Here is an 18,165-nt window from a genome sequence, read left to right as displayed (position 1 = left end):
TTAGAGATATAGTGTAGAAACAGACCCTTCGGCCCTCTGAGTCCGTGCCGACCAATGAATACCTATACACTAGTTCTATACTACACAGTAGGTCCCATTACAGATTTACAGAAGCCAATTAACCTACAAACCACAGTAAAAGGATTGGTCCAAGTCAGCATGGATTTATGAGGGGGAAATCCTGCTTGACTAATCTGGAATTTTTTGAGGATGTGACAAGTAAAATGGACGAAGGAGAGCCAGTGGATGTACTGTATCTAGACTTTCAGAAAGCCTCTGATAAGGTCCCACACAGGAGATTGATGAGCAAAATTAGAGCACATGGTATTGGGGGTAGGGTATTGACATGGATAGAGAATTGGTTGGCAGACAGGAAGCAAAGAGTAGGAATAAACGGGTCCTTTTCAGAATGACAGGCAGTGGCGAGTGGAGTGCCGCAAGTTTCGGTGCTGGGGCCGCAACTATTTACAATATATATTAATGATTTGGATGATGGAATTACAAGTAACACTAGCACGTTTGTAGATGACACAAAGCTGGGTGGCAGTGTGAACTGCGAAGAGGATGTTAGGAGGTTGCAGGGTGACGAGGACAGTTTGAGTGAGTAGGCAGATGAATGGCAGATGCAGTATAATGTAGATAAATGTGAGGTTATCCACTTTGGCAGCAAAAACAAGGAGGCAATTATCTCAATGGTGTCAGATTAGGTAAAGGGGAAGTGCAATGAGACCTGGGTATCTTTGTACACCAGTCACTGAAAGTAAGCATGCAGGTACAGCAGACAGTGAAGAAAGCTAATAGCATGTTGGCCTTCATAACGAAAGGATTTGAGTATCAAAGTAAAGAGGTCCTTCTGCAGTTGTATAGGCCCTGGTGAAACCACATCTGGAGTATTGTGTGCATATTTGGTCTCCTAATTTGAGGAAGGATATCCTTGCTAGTGAGGCAGTGCAGCGCAGATTCACGAGGTTAATCCTCAGGATGGTGGGACTGTCATATGGGGACAGATTGGAAAGACTGGGCTTGTATTCACTGGAATTTAGAAGGATGAGAGGGGATCTTATAGAGATGTATAAAATTATAAAAGAACTGGACAAGCTAGATGCAGGAAAAATGTTCCCAATGTTGGGGGACTCCAGAACCAGGGACCACAGTCTAAGAATAAAGGGGAGGCCATTTAAAACTGAGGTGAGAAGAAACTTTTTCACCAAGAGAGGTGTGAATTTGTGGAATTCTCTGCCTCAAAAGGCAGTGGAGGCCAATTCACTGGATGAATTAAAAAGAGAGTTAGATGGAGCTCTATGGGCTAGTAGAATCAAGGAATATGGGGAGAAGGCAGGACCAGGTTACTGATTGTGGATGATCAGCCATGATCACAATGAATGGGGGGTGTTGGCTCGAAGGGCCCAATGGCCTCCTGCCGCACCTATTTTCTATGTTTCTATGTTTCTGCGCGTCTTTGGAATGTGGGAGGAAACCGGAACACCCGGAGAAAACCCACGTGGTCACGTGGAGAATGTAGCAACTTCAAACTTCTGTATCTCTTGCCTGATGGGAGAGTGGAGAAAAGGGAGTGTCCGGTGTGAGACTCATCCTTGATTATGCTGGTGTCCTTGCCAAGGCAGCGTGAAGCGTCAATGCAGATTTTATTGCAATCATTTACTTCCATTAAATACTGTTTGAGATTTCAATCACATGTGTTCATTTAAAGACCTTGAAAGGCACCTGCATTGACAGACATGTCAGCACTGGCAATTTCCATTGCAATGTAGCCAGCAATAAAACAGATGAGGAGAATTCTTTTCAGTCATTACTTGATTTGCAGCCAGCTCTCACTATAATGGTCAGCCACTTAGCCATTTAATTGGATATTATCTGCAATGATGTTAATTCATGCCGTCAGCTGATTGAACGCAAAGCTGATCAACCAGATGAGTAAAATGCTTTGCATTGGTGAAGTAGCATTTGTATTAATGGCAGTAATCTTGTGCCCAGCATAGATCTGCTGACATCCACCGCGGCCAAATGAAATGTAAATAAATCAAATTCTGCTGTAATCAAGGGTCCTAAAAAAACCTCAACCACATATTCAGACGATTTCATGAATAGAGATTAAAAATTGTCAGTGCAATCTAGCTATGTCATCAGTGCAATCCAACTACATTATCGTGCGGCAAACGTTGGATAAGGAGGAGATAACATGGGAAGGAGCACCTTTATCGCAAACTACCCACCACGACACTTGAGGTGTCACGGACCAACCTTAGTTGGTCCATCTACCATAGAGTCTACCAACCTTAGTTGGTCCATCCACCATAGGGTCTACCAACCTTAGTTGGTCCATCCACCATAGAGTCTACCAACCTTATTTGGTCCAACCACCATAGGGTCTACCAACCTTAGTCGCAAAAAATAGAGAGCAACTGCACATATTGCACATTGGCGGAGAAAGTGCCTCATCTTTTGGGACCATCAATGGTTTTCAAACAAGACAAATATTGGGCCATCTGCTGAGGCAACAGGTATGTCTGATCTTGATGTTGGTTCATCAATCCAGGTTCATGCATAAACTGTCCATCTCTGGCTATAACTTGATTGGCAATGTATCGGAGCAAGACTGAGGACCAGGAGGTGTATATTAGACCATAAGACAGAGGAGTGGAATTAGGCCATTCAGTCCGTCAGGTCTACTCATAGCTGATCTATTTTTCTATCTCAACCCCATACTGCTGCCCTTCTCCCCGTAACCTTTGCCACCCTTCCTAATCAAGAACCTATCAATCTCCAGTTTAAAAATATCCAATGACTTGGACTCCACTGCAGTCTGTGGCAATAAATTCCACAGATTCACCACCCTCTAACTAAATAAATTTCTCCTCGTCTCCATTCTTAAGGTACATCCTTTTATTCTGAGGCTGTGTCTCTCCCACTTGGAAACATCCTCTCCACGTCCACTCTATCCAGGCCTTTCATTATTCGGTATTTCATTGAGATCCCCCCTTATCCTTCTAAACTGCAACAAGCACAGACGCAGAGCCATTAAACACTCCTCCTACATCAACCCAATCCTCCTTGGCAGTGGAGGGGTACAGTCTCAATAACATGTTTTGTCCTTGTTCTCTATGCTGTGATTAATTTCTGTGAGTGGGGTGGGAGCTGCTTTGCGTCCTCGTCGTCCACCCTGGGTAGTTCTACGGAACTGGCAACATTTGTAGTACGGTACTTTGAAGCACAAATCGCCACTTTTGACTGTTGTAGTTGACTTTCGAAAGAAAGAAGAGGAATTTCTGTGAGTGAAGGATAACGTTATAATGCACATGTCTCCAAAACTGATGCAAATCGTATTAAACAAAGAATTAGCAACCTCCCTTCCATATACAGGGTACTCCATCTACACTTTCCGCTGCCTCGGCAAGACCACCAGCATCATCAAGGACGAGTCTCACCCTGATTACTCCCTCTTCTCCCCTCTCTCATCAGGCAAGAGGTACAGAAGTTTGAAAACACATTCCTCCAGATTCAGGGGCAATCTCTTCTCAGCTGTTATCAGGTAACTGAACCGTCCTCTCATCAGCTAGATTGTGGTCCTGATCTCCCGTCTACCTTTGAACTATTTTTAATCAGACTTTAACATTATATCTTTGCATTAAATGTTGTATACTTTATCTGTGCACTGTGGACAGCTTGATTGTATTCATGTATAGACTTTTCTTTGACTGGATTGCACGCAAAAGAAAGCTTTTCCCCACTTTACCTCAGTACACGTGACAATGATAAACATAACTAAATTTCAAACCAGGTAGGTTATTTTCTGACACAAATTTCTATTTTTCATTGAAACAGCATTGCATATTTTACATCAACATACTTTGATATTAAATATTCAAGTAGATCTAGGTTGAAATTTAAGTATAAAACTTGCATCATGATTACACTGCACAGAACTTCTTAACTTCTCTCCTGCACTAAACATAAAAAATGTCTTAGCTATCAAGATATATCTTTGATATATTATGAGATTTCCTGTGAATAGCATCATGGTAGCACCTTCCAATTGGAAGTACAATCCAACGCTGAAGTGTGCTATGGTATCGAAGATGCACAAATTTTATTGACCCCAATGCTGGCAAATGCAGTTAACCTTATTGATTTAGATAAGCACATTAAAATAGCTTAGTGAAGAGTGTTTTACAACAAGCCACTATAGTATGACCACTGTGTCAGCCATTCCAGGCTTCAAAATTGAACTCCGAGGCTAAGACCGAATGTATTGATTCATTTAAAAAGTCCGTCTTTGATAAATATTACATTATCACTGCAAATCTCTGCAGTCATGCTAGGTGAGCTAGGAGGGCAAGTGTAATCAGAGCATGTAGTATGAAAGCTGATCACAGTTCATTCACCTCCTGTGAGAGCTACAGAGGGAGAAAAAACAACCCAGTGCAATGCAGCAATCATGGTTGCATTCTCGGCAAATGCACAAAAGAAAGTAACGCAAAAATCAAGTTCATGAATAAAAAAAGTTTAAAAAGCAGAAATCTTAAATTTATTGTTTATGACATTGGTATTCATAGTAAACAAGCACAAATACATGTGGTTTAAACTCCAATGTAGTATTGAAAAGGAGCCCGACACTGTCTCAAGTGCTGCCTTCAAATAATCAACCTATCAAACATTAGGCAGCACAGCAGCGCAGTGGCAGAAAAACTGACCTACAGCGCCAGAGACCCAGGTTCGATCCTGACCTCGAGACTTGTCTGTACGAGACCTGTGACCACGTGTGTTTTCTCCAGGTGCTCCGGTTTTCTTCCACACTCCAAAGACGTGCAGGTTGGTAGGTTAAATGGGTTTGGTAAAATTGTAAATTGTCCCTTGTGTGTAGGATAGCGCTAGTGGACGGGGTGATTGCTGGTCGGCACAGACTCGGTAGGCCGAAGCACCTGTTTCCGTGCTGTATCTCTAAACTAAAACTAAGCAACTGTTTTTCTAAGCTTCTGAGGTGAAAATAAAGAGATCACCGTGCACTCTTAAGGATAGCGGAGTCAGGGGGTACGGGGAGAAAGCAGGAACGGGGTACTGATTGAAAATGATCAGCCATGATCACATTGAATGGTAGTGCTGGCTCGAAGGGCCGAATGGCCTACTCCTGCACCTATTGTCTATTGTCTATTGTCTATTGTCTAACTGAAGAAGAGCAGGGAGTTATTCTTGAGAGATAGCTGTCATGCAGCAAGCAGGGCAGATGCATTTATCAGCACAAACCACAATAAAAATATCACTATCCTTTATTTTTTTCATGTCCACCACAGAGGAGAAACAGTTGTTTAGTTTAGTTTAGAGAAACTGCATGGAAACAGGCTCTTTGGCCCACCGAGTCCACACCTACCAGCTATCACCCCGTACAATAGCACTAGCCTAATCACAAAGGACAAGTTACAATTTTAACATGCAAACTTACACGTCTTTGGAATGTGGGAGAAAACCAGAGCATCTGGAGAAAACCCATGCCGTCACCTGGAGAACGTGCAAACTCTACACAGACAGCACCTGGAGTCAGGATCGAATCCGATCTCTGGTGCTGTAAGGCAGCAGCTCTACTACTGTGCCAAAGTGTCGATCAAAGAAAAGTCTGGATGATGTATATCTCCAAAGGTCTGAAATTCTTTGAACTGGTTACACTTTTACTACCACAGGCATGCACACCATAAAATGTTTAGAATCTTGTGTAGGGAGGAACTGCAGATACTGGTTTACATTAGAGATAGACACAAAATAGTGGAGTAACTCAGCGGGACAGGCAGCATGCCTGGAGAGAAGGAATGGGTGGCGTTTCTGGATGAATCCCTTCTTCAGACTGAAGAAGGGTCTCGACCCTAAACGTCACCTTGTAGCGACCATAGAGAATGGTCCAGGTCGTCGAACCCTCGGATTGGCCAGCGAGGTCACGTGTGAACGCGACCATGGGGATTGGTCCAGGGAGCGACATCGCTGATTGGCCAGCGATGTCATGTGCGCTTTTGGCGCCCGAAATAGACAGTTCGGCGAAGTCTTCGAAGAAGACAGTAAGTTTTTGATGGTTGTCCTTTACCTTGTTGTTTAACTCTGTATTCGAATATTGCGGCTGCAATAAACTTCTCCTACAACCAACAAGTTTTCGGACTCGCCATAACCTCTTCCTTCTCTCCAGAGATGTGGCCTGAATTACTCCAGTATTTTGTGTTTATGTTTAGAATCTTGTTCTACTGGGAAATGTAAATCTGTAAATCAAATCAGCAAATTAAAGAAATTTATTTCCTGAGAACTGGATTAGAAAACATTAAAATAGTAATTGAATTGTAACACTCTTGCTCATTCATACTCTGCTATATCAAAATATTTTAAAATATAAAACCTTACTTTGTTTTAATGGAGCTTCCCATCTGTTGGTTACTGTTACTGAGCACCCAGAGTCTGTCTATGCTCAGTGGGGTCCTCATTTGGTGATGGGCAAATGGATAAGGGGCCTAATACCTGTTTTAGGGAACCATCAAGATTGCCTGAAAAAAATACCCTAACTTAATTTTAAGAAGGGTATTTTACAAGAATTTTTAAATCAGGAAATTGGTTCTCAAAATTGTGCTTGTAGAAATGTAGAATCTATTCCCACTCCTGAGGCTCTTGTCAAATCATAGGCCCGTGTGGCAGTTAGTAAAAAGTGTGGTATAATTTTAACCATTGCATCAAAATCCTTTCATTTTTAAAGTATTCTGCTTTTTTTTAGTATTTGATTAAATGCGACCAAAATATCACAGCAGTTTGTACATTGGTTTAAGAGGCTTTTGGATGGGCACATGGAAGCGCAAGGAATAGAGCGATATGGATCATGTGCTGGCAGATGAGATCAGTTTAACTTGGTATCATGTTCGGCGCAAGCTTTGTGGGCGGAAGGGCCTGTTCCTGTGCAGTACTGTCCTATGTTCTATGTTCTAGTACAATGAACACACCAGCAAAATTATTTAATAAATCTATGAGAATATTTGTAAGATCTATATTTATAGAATCAGACCATTTCTATATGTCTCTTGGCAAGGCTATTTCCTCTGCCTATTTTACTTTTCCCTTCACTTGGAAAGCGTGCATAAACTGAATAATGCACAATAAATGGTTTGAAACACCTTCATATTGTGTCTGCACTACTTATGAATTATGGGTCATGATTTTTCCCACTTATAAAAGAACACCTGGAACAAATTGTCACTTGTATGACACCTAATATGTAGCTATTATTGTTTTGATTAATTCTGCAGAATCTTTGTGTCTCACTCCATAAATTGACATTTTGTCTCTTTTGAGTAGGATCTAGTCTAGTGGGACAAAATGTCCTTAAAATAAGCCATTAAAAGATGACACTCAAATGGATAGAAGCACTAAGCTAAAACATCGCAGAGAACAGCTGTCCAGAAATGATCAATTGCCAAACCACATGCCTGGCTATTAAATTTTAATGTGCCTTTTAAGTAAAGATTTTGCTTATCAGGGAGAAAGATTCTCAGGGAAAATATTGATATTGATTCCATCATTTTAGATGTAACTGATCCTTTAAGTAATTTTTCTTGGTTTCAGTGTCAATTTTTAAGTGTCTTCGTGGATTGAGTCAATCATTAAAGGGTGTGTTCATTTAAAATTCTGAGTCTAATGTGTGAAGTATTTCTTTAGTGCAACATCTGTTGCAAGCAAAGTCATTCATTCCACTGAAGTAAAAGCAACACAATAACTACACCAGGAACTAAATTATGAAAATGAAACCCTTCTTCAAGTGCTTTTAGAAGGCAGCTTAATTGATCACTTTGCGGGAGAGTTTAATTCAAATATTGATTACTTTTAACTTGTTAAGCCCAATATTGGGCAGGGCTCAAGAATAATAGACTTCAAGAGACAGTTTGACAGTTTAATCTTGCCGCATCCCTTCAGCTTATTTTGAAATTCATTTAAGTTTTCAATTAAATTTCAAAGTTTATAAAAAATGTCCCGCAAATTATTTGGAATTTGATTTACATTAAATGCAAAAATTAGGAAAGATCATTATTCTCTGAACATTGCAGGCATTTTTACATTAATTTATATATATATAGATATATCCAAGTCATGGAAATAAAAGATGTAATATACAAAAATTCCGCTTAATCTTCCAAAGTATGTATTTTTAAAGGCTATCTGCAGCAAGGTTCTGTGCATTTCAGAATAAACTTGCCTACTTTTCACACAGAGGGTGGTGAGTACATAGAATAAGCTGCCAGAGGAGGTAGCTCAGGTCAGTACTAGAACAAAATTTAAAAGACATTTGGACAGGTATATGGATAGGAAAGATTTAGAGGAATATGTCCTAAATGTGGACAAGTGGGACTAGTGTAGATGGGGCATTTTGGTCTGTCTGGGCAATTTGGGCCAAAGGGCGTGTTTCCGTGCTGTATGAGTCGGAGTCCATAAGATGGGTGGTACAGTGGCACAGCTGGTAGACCTGCTGCCTCAGTGCCAGAGACCCAGGTTCCATCTTGCCCTCGGGTGTTGCCTGTGTGGAGTTTGATCGTTCCCCCTGTAACTGCGTGGGTTTCCTCTGGGTGCTCCGGTCTCCTCCCACAAACCAAAGACATGCAGGTATGTAGGTTAATTGGCCTAGTGTAGGATAGTGCTCGTGTACGGGGTGATCGATGGTCATCATGGACTCAGTGGGCTGAAGGGCCTGTGTCCACACTGTATCTTGAAAGTCTAAAGCCTTAAGTGCTGGCCTGACCACTGCTGCTTTCATCTCAGAAAGTGAAAAACAAATATCGCCTCCTTTCCTCCTCCTCCTGTGTGGAGGACACTCTCTTCCATATTAAGCATCCACTAAGTATTGTAGGCAACTACAGTTGCAGATTCTTGGCAGGATTGTCAAAGAAGATTTTACTTTGGAAATCCTTGTTGACTATTCTTATATTTTTGTTTTGGGATGTTCATCTGTACTTCCCGCATAATTGACATTCAATTAATTTTGATTGGACTAGTGCAGACGGAGCACCTTGGTCAACATGAGCAATTTGGTCCGAAGGGCCTGTTTCATGCTGTGTGATTCTATGACTGTCTCTGTGACTCTATTTACAATACGCTGATAGATCTATTGTCCCAATTACAACATAATCACAATTATTATTCTTATATGATCACAGGAACTGTTACAAATATTTCTGCTCAAATATTCTAATTTCATCTTTTACCAGAATGGTGCAGAGATTAGAAGGTTTCAACTACTTTGAGAGGCTGGAGAGCCATTTAGTTTTCTCTGGAACATTGGAGGTTGAGGGGAGACTTGATAGAAGTATAAAAAAGTTATGAGAGACATAGATATGGTAAACAGTCAGAACCTTATTCCGAGGGTGGAAATGTCCAACACTAGAGGGCATAGCTGTAAGGTGAGAGGAGGAAATTTGAATGGTGATGTGCAGGGGCAAGTTTTACACAGAGAGTGGTGGGGGCCTAGAACACATTGCCAGGGGTGGTGGTGGAGGAGGCAGATATGATAGTGATGTTTAAGAAACTTTTAGATAGGAGTGGAGGGATATGGATCACTTGCAGGCGAATGAGATAAGTTCAGCCAGACATCATATTCAGCACACACATTGTATGCCGAAGGGTCCATGCTTGTGCTATATTGTTCTATGTTCTATGTTCTAAATAATGAGTCTTGTAGGATGCAACATACTGAGATTGTTCCCTTTTATTGGTTTAGTTTAGTTTATTGTCACGTGTAGCAAGGTACAGTGAAAAGCTTTTGTTGCGTGCTAACCAGTCAGTGGAAAGACTACAATCGAGCCGCCCACAGGGTACAGATACAGGATAAAGGGAATAACGTTTAGTGTTTGAATAGGGATTTAAAAGAGTGGAGTGATTGTAAAGCGTGATTGCAGATCCATTTCTGTGACCAGCACACACAGAGTCGCCTGGCTTGGGCACCATCTTGGATCAAACTTTCTGCATCTTAATCTTTTAGTTTCCCCTTAAAATCAGCCAATTGTTTAAGCTTTTGGAATTTACTTTTCTTATGTCATTCTGTGACATATAGTTCCACTTTCTGCGAGGCACTTTAGGACCTAATTTGCAATGCAAGCTGTTAAAATTAAATATGTTCATCAAAACAGCTATCATCTCCCATGCCACAGTTCCTTCTTCAAACCTGCAGTTCTCTAGCATTAGACATTCCACATGTTACAGAGAACAGCGAAAATAACAAATTCTAATCCAGGCGTCTTCATTAATTCATTAAATAAAGGTATATTGAAAGGATGAACATACGATTGTACCTCAACTTCAACATGTAAACGTTAAAAATACTTTGAAACTGGTTATAATTTTGTGGAACAGGTTCCAGGTCATTTTATACATCATATTATAAATCAAGAAAAAGTTATAAAATTAGGACACAAAGTGCTGGAGTAACTCAATGGGTCAGGCTGCCTCTCTGGAGAACATGGATAGGTGATGTTTCAGATCTTTAATTTGGTTTAGTTTATTGTCATGTGTACATTGAAAAGCTTTTTGTTGCGTGCTAACCAGTCAGTGGAATGACTATTCATGATTACAATCAAGCCATCTACAGTGTACAGATACATGGTAAAGAGAACATGGTTAGTGCAAGATAAAGTCCAGAAAATTCTGATTAAAGATAGTCTGAGGGTCTCCAATGAGATAGACCCTCGGAATATCTTTAATAGGACTTTTCCAGAAATCTGGTACCCTTCTTCAAAAGAGCAACCCGTTGAGTTACTCCAGCACTTTGTGCCACATATTTAGTAAACCAGCATCTGCAGTTCCTTATTTCTACATTATAAAATTTGGAGTTTAATCATCTTAAATTCAAGACTACTTTTAAGATGATGCACAACACACACAAGGTATAATTTTGTTTCTCAGGTTTAATTCACTAGTTAATGACAACAGATTACAACAAGCGTGAAAAAAATAATTTCCAATGCACAATATGTTTTTACAGAATCAAGTGCCCCAATAATCATAAAGCATGCAAAGCGAACACCTATTTTCACATGCAATATGTATGTGGTTAATATTTTCCCTCCAAAATAATTCTTGTACAAATATCAATGCCTGCCTTTGAAAGTAAAATGGTTTTAGACTAATAATAACTAATTAGCACAAATGCAAACGTAATATACTTCGTGAAAAATATTTGGTATTATATTTTAAACCATTTTTCCAGTTCAAAATGATTGATTTACACCAAAGTTACATTTAAATTAAAGTTAACTTAAAGCAAAATTCTGGCTTAGAAATAAGTTATTATGAATTTTAAAAAGTCGAACAGGAATAAAGTTCAATAAGCCTGACCTGGTAAACATCTGTTAATTAAACATATTTTTGTAATTGAGCTAGTGTATGCTGGTATGACTAATTATAAAAGGTTTACAAATCTGAAGATTGCTAATATTTGTTTAAAGTTCAGATCTGATTTTACATCAACGAAACACTGGTTTTAGTGCATTTTTGTCGATCACAATTAAATCACAACTTTTTAGACTGAATTACAAACCTACAACAGTTATTTGATATAAATGCATTACATATTGAGCACATTAAAGGAATACATTAAATAATTTCATAGTAAGGAAGACAAAATCAGGAAAGAGTACTGGTTCATATTTCAGCAGAGCAGTAAGTGTGAATACATTTATAATGCAACTTTCCTTGTCTTAAATTTCTTCCAATTGCACTTTGAATGGGGACTTGTTTTTCCATTACTAGCCACTTTAATCCATTTATGTTCTAGTTGTCTCAGTTAAAGATCACTTTATAGTATTGGATGTTCAGTGTCTGAGGTATTCATTCCAACCTGGCATGATGGAATAACACAACAGTTTACATATTTCTGAATTTGATCTGAAAACTGATTTAAAAATCCATACAAGCAATCAAATTTCCCTGAAAATATATACACACAAGTCTGCTTTGAGGTGGCTAAAATGAAGTAAATTTAGTTTCGGGAGACAGGAAGAAATTCAAGATCGGGGAGCAAGGATCCTGCAATAAATGGGTCCTGGTACTGACCAAAACCGAAAAACATTCCTCCCCTGAGATATTTAGAACATTTCAAGAAAAGAAAGGCAATAGAAATGTAGACCGTGATTTTCTTCCTTGTAGACTGCATTAAATATTCAACTAAAGGGAGGGATCAATTTACATTTCTCTTCTTGTTTCTTCTGTTTCATCTGACAGGTGCTATAAACATACATAGACAAACATGGTCGTAAGATGCATTGCTAATATAAATGACAGTAGAAAAGCTATACATACTGTACTGTGTTGTGCTCATCTAAAGATAGGGCAGTGCCATTTTACTTTGGCTATTATATTTACAACCCAAGACAGCACCTAGTTAGAAATCTGCACTGAGAGGGCAAGATATAGCTTACATGGCTATTTACATAATAGTATTTCCACAGTAAACAAAGAGCAAGCAAACTCTAATTTATATATCTAATCAATGTTATAACTTGCACTAATGTTATACCTTTAACCTTTATCTGCGCACTGTAAAGGCTTGATTGTACTCTTTTCTTTGACAGGATACCACACAAACAACAGCTTTTCACTGTACCTCAGTACACATGACAATAATAAACTAAAACTAAACTAATTTATCTTTGAGTGTGGCGTTTTTAACTGTGAGCCATTTCATTATTAGCCATTAGTCACCAACCTACCCAACATGCAGCTTGCACATAAAACACCTCTTCAAGCATGTTTGAGAGATATCATGATAAATAAATTATGATTGTTTACACTAAGATCTAAATGTCCTCTTATTCCCTCAACAAGACATGTGCTCTAATAATGATGGAATTTTTCATAATGTTCAATTTAATCCCATCTATGATGCTCTTTAAATTATCATTTGGTGTATTCTCTGCATTTCTTATTAGGAGTAACAATTGCATGTTCTTTTAGTCAAGCTAGTAAAGTTTAGTTTACTGAAGTTTAGTTTAGTTTAGAGATACAGCGCGGAAACAGCCCTTTGGCCCACCAAGTCCACACCGTCCAGCGATCCCCACACACCAACACTATCCCACACACACTACGAACAATTTACACTTATACCAAGACACTTCACCTACATACCTGTACGTCTTCGGAGTACGGGTGGAAACCGAAGATCTCGGAGAAAACCCACGCGGTCATGGGGAAGAACATATAAACTACATACAGACAGCACCTGTAGTCAGGATCAAATCCAGGTCTCCCGTGCTGCAAGTGCTGCAAGGCAGCAACTCTACCGCTGCACCTCCATGCCACCCGTCTTCTACAGTAAGTGTTTTCTACAGTGGCTTCAGAACAAACTGGTCGGTTTGGTGGCGCTGCAGTAGAATTGCTGCCTCACAGTGCTAGAGACCCGGGTTTGATCCTGACTAGGGGTGCTGTCTGTACGGAGTTTGTACGTTCTCCCTGTGACCGCGTGGGTTTTCTCCAGGTGCTCCAGTTTCCTCCCACACTCCAAAGTTGTGCAGCTTTGTAGGTTAATTGGCTTCTGTAAATTGTCTCTGGTCTGTGTAAGATCGATCTACTGTTTGGGTGGTCGCTGGTCGGCGCGGTGTCAGTGGAGCAAAGGGCTTGTTTTCATGTTGTATCTCTAAACTAACCTAAACTGACATCAATGAACATTGTTGTGAAGCATGATGAAAAACCCTAATTACTAGGAATGGATGAAGGTCATTTGAACAGATATAAATAATCATATTCTCAAACGAAAAGACATGCATTTATATATTACCTTTCATGACTTTATGCCATCCTGAGGCACTTTACTTTAAGTTGCTTTACTTTACTTTGCCTTAGACATACAGTGCGGAAATAGGCTCTTTGGTCTGCACCGACCAGTGATTAGCCCATACATTAGCACTATCCTTGAAACAATTTACAATTTTAACGAAGCCAATTTAACCTACAAACCCGAGAGTGGGATGAAACTGGAGCACCTGGAGAAAAACCCACACGATCACAGGGAGAACTTCCAAGCTTCATAGAGACAGTACCTGTAATCAGAATCGACAGTACCTGTAATCAGGTCTCTGGTACAGTGAGGCAGCAACTCTACAAATGCACCACAGCCTGCCACCCCCCTCCCCTGAAGCTGCAGCCCAAGGGTAAGGTGCCAGAACATTGTGGGACATCTGTTTCTTTATATAAAACTAGACCGTGGACCCATTGGGCCCATTCCTCGCAGAGGGGGGACAGGGAAAGGGAGAGGGTGTCACTGAGTGAGCCCTGGACCCAAACCCTCTCCTGTATTGGTGTAGCACCCTCAACACTCCCACTCAATCCCCCTTATCCCCCCTCCTCCCCCACTGACCCACTCCATTCCCCCCTACTCACCCCCATTCCCCCCCTGCCCCACCCCCACTTGCCCCTCCCTTTCCCCCACCCCCACTTCCCCAGCCCTGCCTCCACCCCAGTTCCCCCCTCCCCACCCCACTTGCCCCACCCCCCCCTACCCCCACTCCCCCCACCTCCCTCTCCTCCCCCACTCTCACTCTCCCTGCCCGCGCCCCACTCTCCCCCCCCCCCCCCCACCCCCAATCTTCCCTCCTCCCCACCCCCACTCACCCCTCCTCCCCACCCCCACTCTCACAAGGTTCAGGAAGTCATGATGCAGCTTTATTGGACTTTGGTCAGACCGCAATGAAAGCACCATTGAACCAATGAGCTATTTTGTTGCGTGCTATCCAGTCAGCAAAACGACCACACGTGATTACAATCAAGCCGTCCACAGTGTACAGATAAATAAAGATTTAAAGGAGTGGAGTGGATTGTAATGACTGTTTGCAGATCCACACGTGGAACCAGCACACAAAGAGTCGCTTAGATTGGGTCCATCCATTTCACCTGGTAGTTTAGCCTTTTCACTGTTTTTCCCTTAATTCTTTAATCTCGTCAGTTAAAGAAGCCTGGAAGTACAATCACACGTCACCGTTTTATTCAGTGTTACATGTTTTAAACTTCAATTTTCCTCCAATGAAGCAGGAGAATGACCATTTTATTATTGTGCCTCTCTGGAAATGTAAACAAGTACTTCTAGGGACACATCACCTTTGTACAGCTGCCATGACTTCATGTCAGTCACATTTAGGATGGCATCATCTGCCCTGCAACATGCCATCCAGCACATTATGGGAGAAACTAGACTTAATATATCATCGCTCACTCCCCAGAGAACCACGTTGTTGCTGTATCAACCCAATGTTGGGTTGGGACGTACGAAAAATCACCGAAATAAACTTGTTCCTTTTGAACTGTCCAATGCTTCACGACATTCCATTCACACTAGTTCAATGGTTCAATGGTTAACGGTGTTTTATTGTCACTTGTGCGGTGCAAATACACAGTGAAATTGTTTTCTTACAAACAGTCCAGTAGAGCATAGCCATATCTAAGCACAATTCCGCCCATTAGCAAAGTGTACAGAAATAATCCACTGAGCCCGCATGGAAGAGGCGCCAGGATTGGGCGCCATTTTCAAAGTCCAGTCCGCGCTCTAGTTCTAATGAGCGTTTTATGTTCCAGGTGAGCCCCAGGTTGCTGCGGGCCTCCAGCCGTCGCCTGCCTTGGACGTGTGGATCGACCAGCGAACCGACATCCCTCTCCTCACCCGTCCACCTTTGTGCCCTGGGGGCACCTCCTGCAGCCGACCTTGAGGGCGTAGTTGGCCAGACCCTGGTCCCTTTTATACCGCCTTTACTTCTTGCCCATCCTGTCCATCGTCATCGCTGCTCTCTGGTCTTCGGGCCACCGCACACAACCCATGGATACCGACCATGACAAGAACTGAGGCTCAGAGAAAAAATGACACAAAGTGCTGGAGTAACTCAGCGGGTTAGGCAGCATCGCTGGAGAACATGAATAGGTGATGATTCGGGTCTGAACTGAAAAAGGGTGTGAAGAATGGTCCCGACCTGAATCGTCATATATCCATGTTCCCAGAGAAAGGCACAACATTCTGGAATAACTCAGCAGGTCAGGCAGCATCCCTGAAGAACATGGATGGGTGACATTTCATGTGGGGTCTGAAGAAGGGTTTAAAGAAGGGTTCTGACCTGAAACATCACCTATCCACGTTCTCCATGGATAGCTATAGGCACAAAGTGCTGGAGTAACTCAGCGGATCAGGTGACATCTCTGGAGAACATGGATAGGTGACATTTTGGGTCGGGACCCTTCTTTACACGGGCTCTATACTAGGTACAGTGGCTCTTTTCCAAAGATGCTGCCTGAGCCACAAAGATACTCCACACTTCGTGTTTTTCTTTGCAAACCAGCATCTGCAGTTCCTTGTTTCTAAGACTCAGAGCTTCACTCTCATCACTGGCTCACTGGTACCCTGGTCTTCCAGTCCTCCCAATCCTCCCTGCGCTCCAGATCCTGACTCCAAGTCTCCACATTGCTTCCTTTCCTACAAAACCCCTGGATCCCACCAAGCTCCTGAATCTTCCATTAATTCCCTCTTTGCTCTACCCCCCTATCCCAGACCTTCCAGTTCCTTCACGTGATCTATACTCAGGCCATAGTCCTTCCTGAAGAATTCTCTCCTTGCCCAGCTATGGGACTTCCCTGAGAACTCAATATAGATCCTTCCCCCCTCTTCCCTCCTCTGTGACCCACATGGTCTCCCCACTATTTCTCCCTTTAACCTCCCCCCCCCACCGTTACTTTCACTTTCCTCCTTCACAATCCTCAACTCTTCAAACCTGTCTCACACCTTTTGTTCTTATCTCTCTACTTGGTTCCAACCAATTACTTATCAAAAGTCTCCCTCGCCTGTATCGACCTATTGCCTGCCACGCTTTGTCCTGCCTCTTGCATTTTTCCAGCTTTCTCCCCGTCGACCATCGGTCTGAAGAAGAGACCAGACCTGAAACGTCACCTATCCATGTTTTCCAGAGAAGCTGCCTGACCCGCTGAGTTACTCCAGCACGTTGTGTTCTTTTGTGTATTAATGAGCATCTGCAGTTCTATATTTCTCAAAAAAAAGGTCCTGGTTGTGCAGCATCTGACCGACCACCCTTCCTCACTTGCCACCGCCTTAGCCCTTGCACCCAACCTTAGTCCGAGTAGCATATATTCAATTATTTCACGTTATCTGGGCTGCTGGTAACTTTGCTGTGGGATGTGGAGCTTTGCTGTGCGGCCATCAAAATGGTTGCTAACGGCCACGGTAGTATCAGTGGGTACTGCCAACATCATATCAAGGAATTTAAATGGTGGCACAGTTGCTGCCTTACAGCGCCAGAGACCCGGGTTCGATACAGACTGTGGGTCTGCCTGTGCGGAATTTGTACGTTCTCCCTGTGACCGCGTGGGTTTCAGCCGGGTGCTCCGGCTTCCTCCCACACTCCAAAGACTTGCAGGCCTGTAGGTTAATTGGCTTCTGTAAATTGTCCCCAGTGTGTAGGATAGGACGAATGTGTAGTTGATGCTAAGTTGATGTGGAGTCGGTGGGCGAAGGGCCTGTGTCCAAGCTGTCAGGGCCGTCTTAACGCATGGGCCTGATGGGCACTTGCCCGGGGCCCCACGAGCATAGGGGCCCCATGCTGATCTGTGTATGTTAAGTGACTTGCAATAAATAAATACTACTTTAAAAATGTAGGTTCAATAAGTGCTTTTTTCGCAACATTTTCCATCCCTAAGTGCTTCTCACAGCGATCTGTAAGTGCTTTTCGCAACAATGTAGCATCCTAAGTCCATCGCTAAGTGCTTTTCGGTAAGTGCTTTTCACCGGCACGACAGGGGGGGGGGGCTGGTAGGGAAAGGGGGGTGGGGGAGAGTAACGGTGGGGGCCCCAGTACACTGCTTTGCCCGGGGGCCCATAATGCTGTAAAAACAGCCCTGCAAGCTGTATCTCCAAACTAAAACTAAACTAAGGCTTTATAGTGCGCGAACATATCTTACAGGCACATTGCAAAACGCTTCATAGTGCGCGAACATATCTTACAGGCACATTGCAAAACGCTTCCCATAAGCAAAACTTGTGTAGCTCAATGAAACTTGAGATATAAATTAATTTTTAAGAATGACTACAGTCCTTCTCTCTAAATGAATTTAAATCCTAATCAAATTAAATTCACAAGTATCTTGTTATTGTAAAGT

General features: G+C 42.1%; 1 protein-coding gene across 18 annotated transcripts in view; it reads right to left on the bottom strand.

The window, feature by feature from the left end:
* LOC144597286 (uncharacterized) overlaps window positions 1-18,165 on the bottom strand; it is a 301,061-nt gene that overhangs the window by 145,399 nt on the left and 137,497 nt on the right. For 16 of the 18 annotated variants that reach the window (XR_013547719.1, XR_013547723.1, XR_013547720.1 and 13 more), the window contains one exon: window positions 10,809-12,246. The exons of 1 other annotated variant lie outside the window; for it this stretch is intronic. The gene's annotated coding sequence lies outside the window, so the exon portion shown is untranslated. Of the gene's footprint in view, window positions 1-10,808; window positions 12,247-18,165 lie in introns of those variants that run through there. One more of the 18 variants, XR_013547721.1, reaches the window with a different exon arrangement.

Source organism: Rhinoraja longicauda, chromosome 10, assembly GCF_053455715.1.
Source record: "Rhinoraja longicauda isolate Sanriku21f chromosome 10, sRhiLon1.1, whole genome shotgun sequence".
Lineage (NCBI taxonomy): Eukaryota > Metazoa > Chordata > Chondrichthyes > Rajiformes > Arhynchobatidae > Rhinoraja > Rhinoraja longicauda.
The sequence above is the reverse complement of the archived record's forward strand: the minus strand, read 5'-3'. Positions and strand labels throughout refer to the sequence as shown.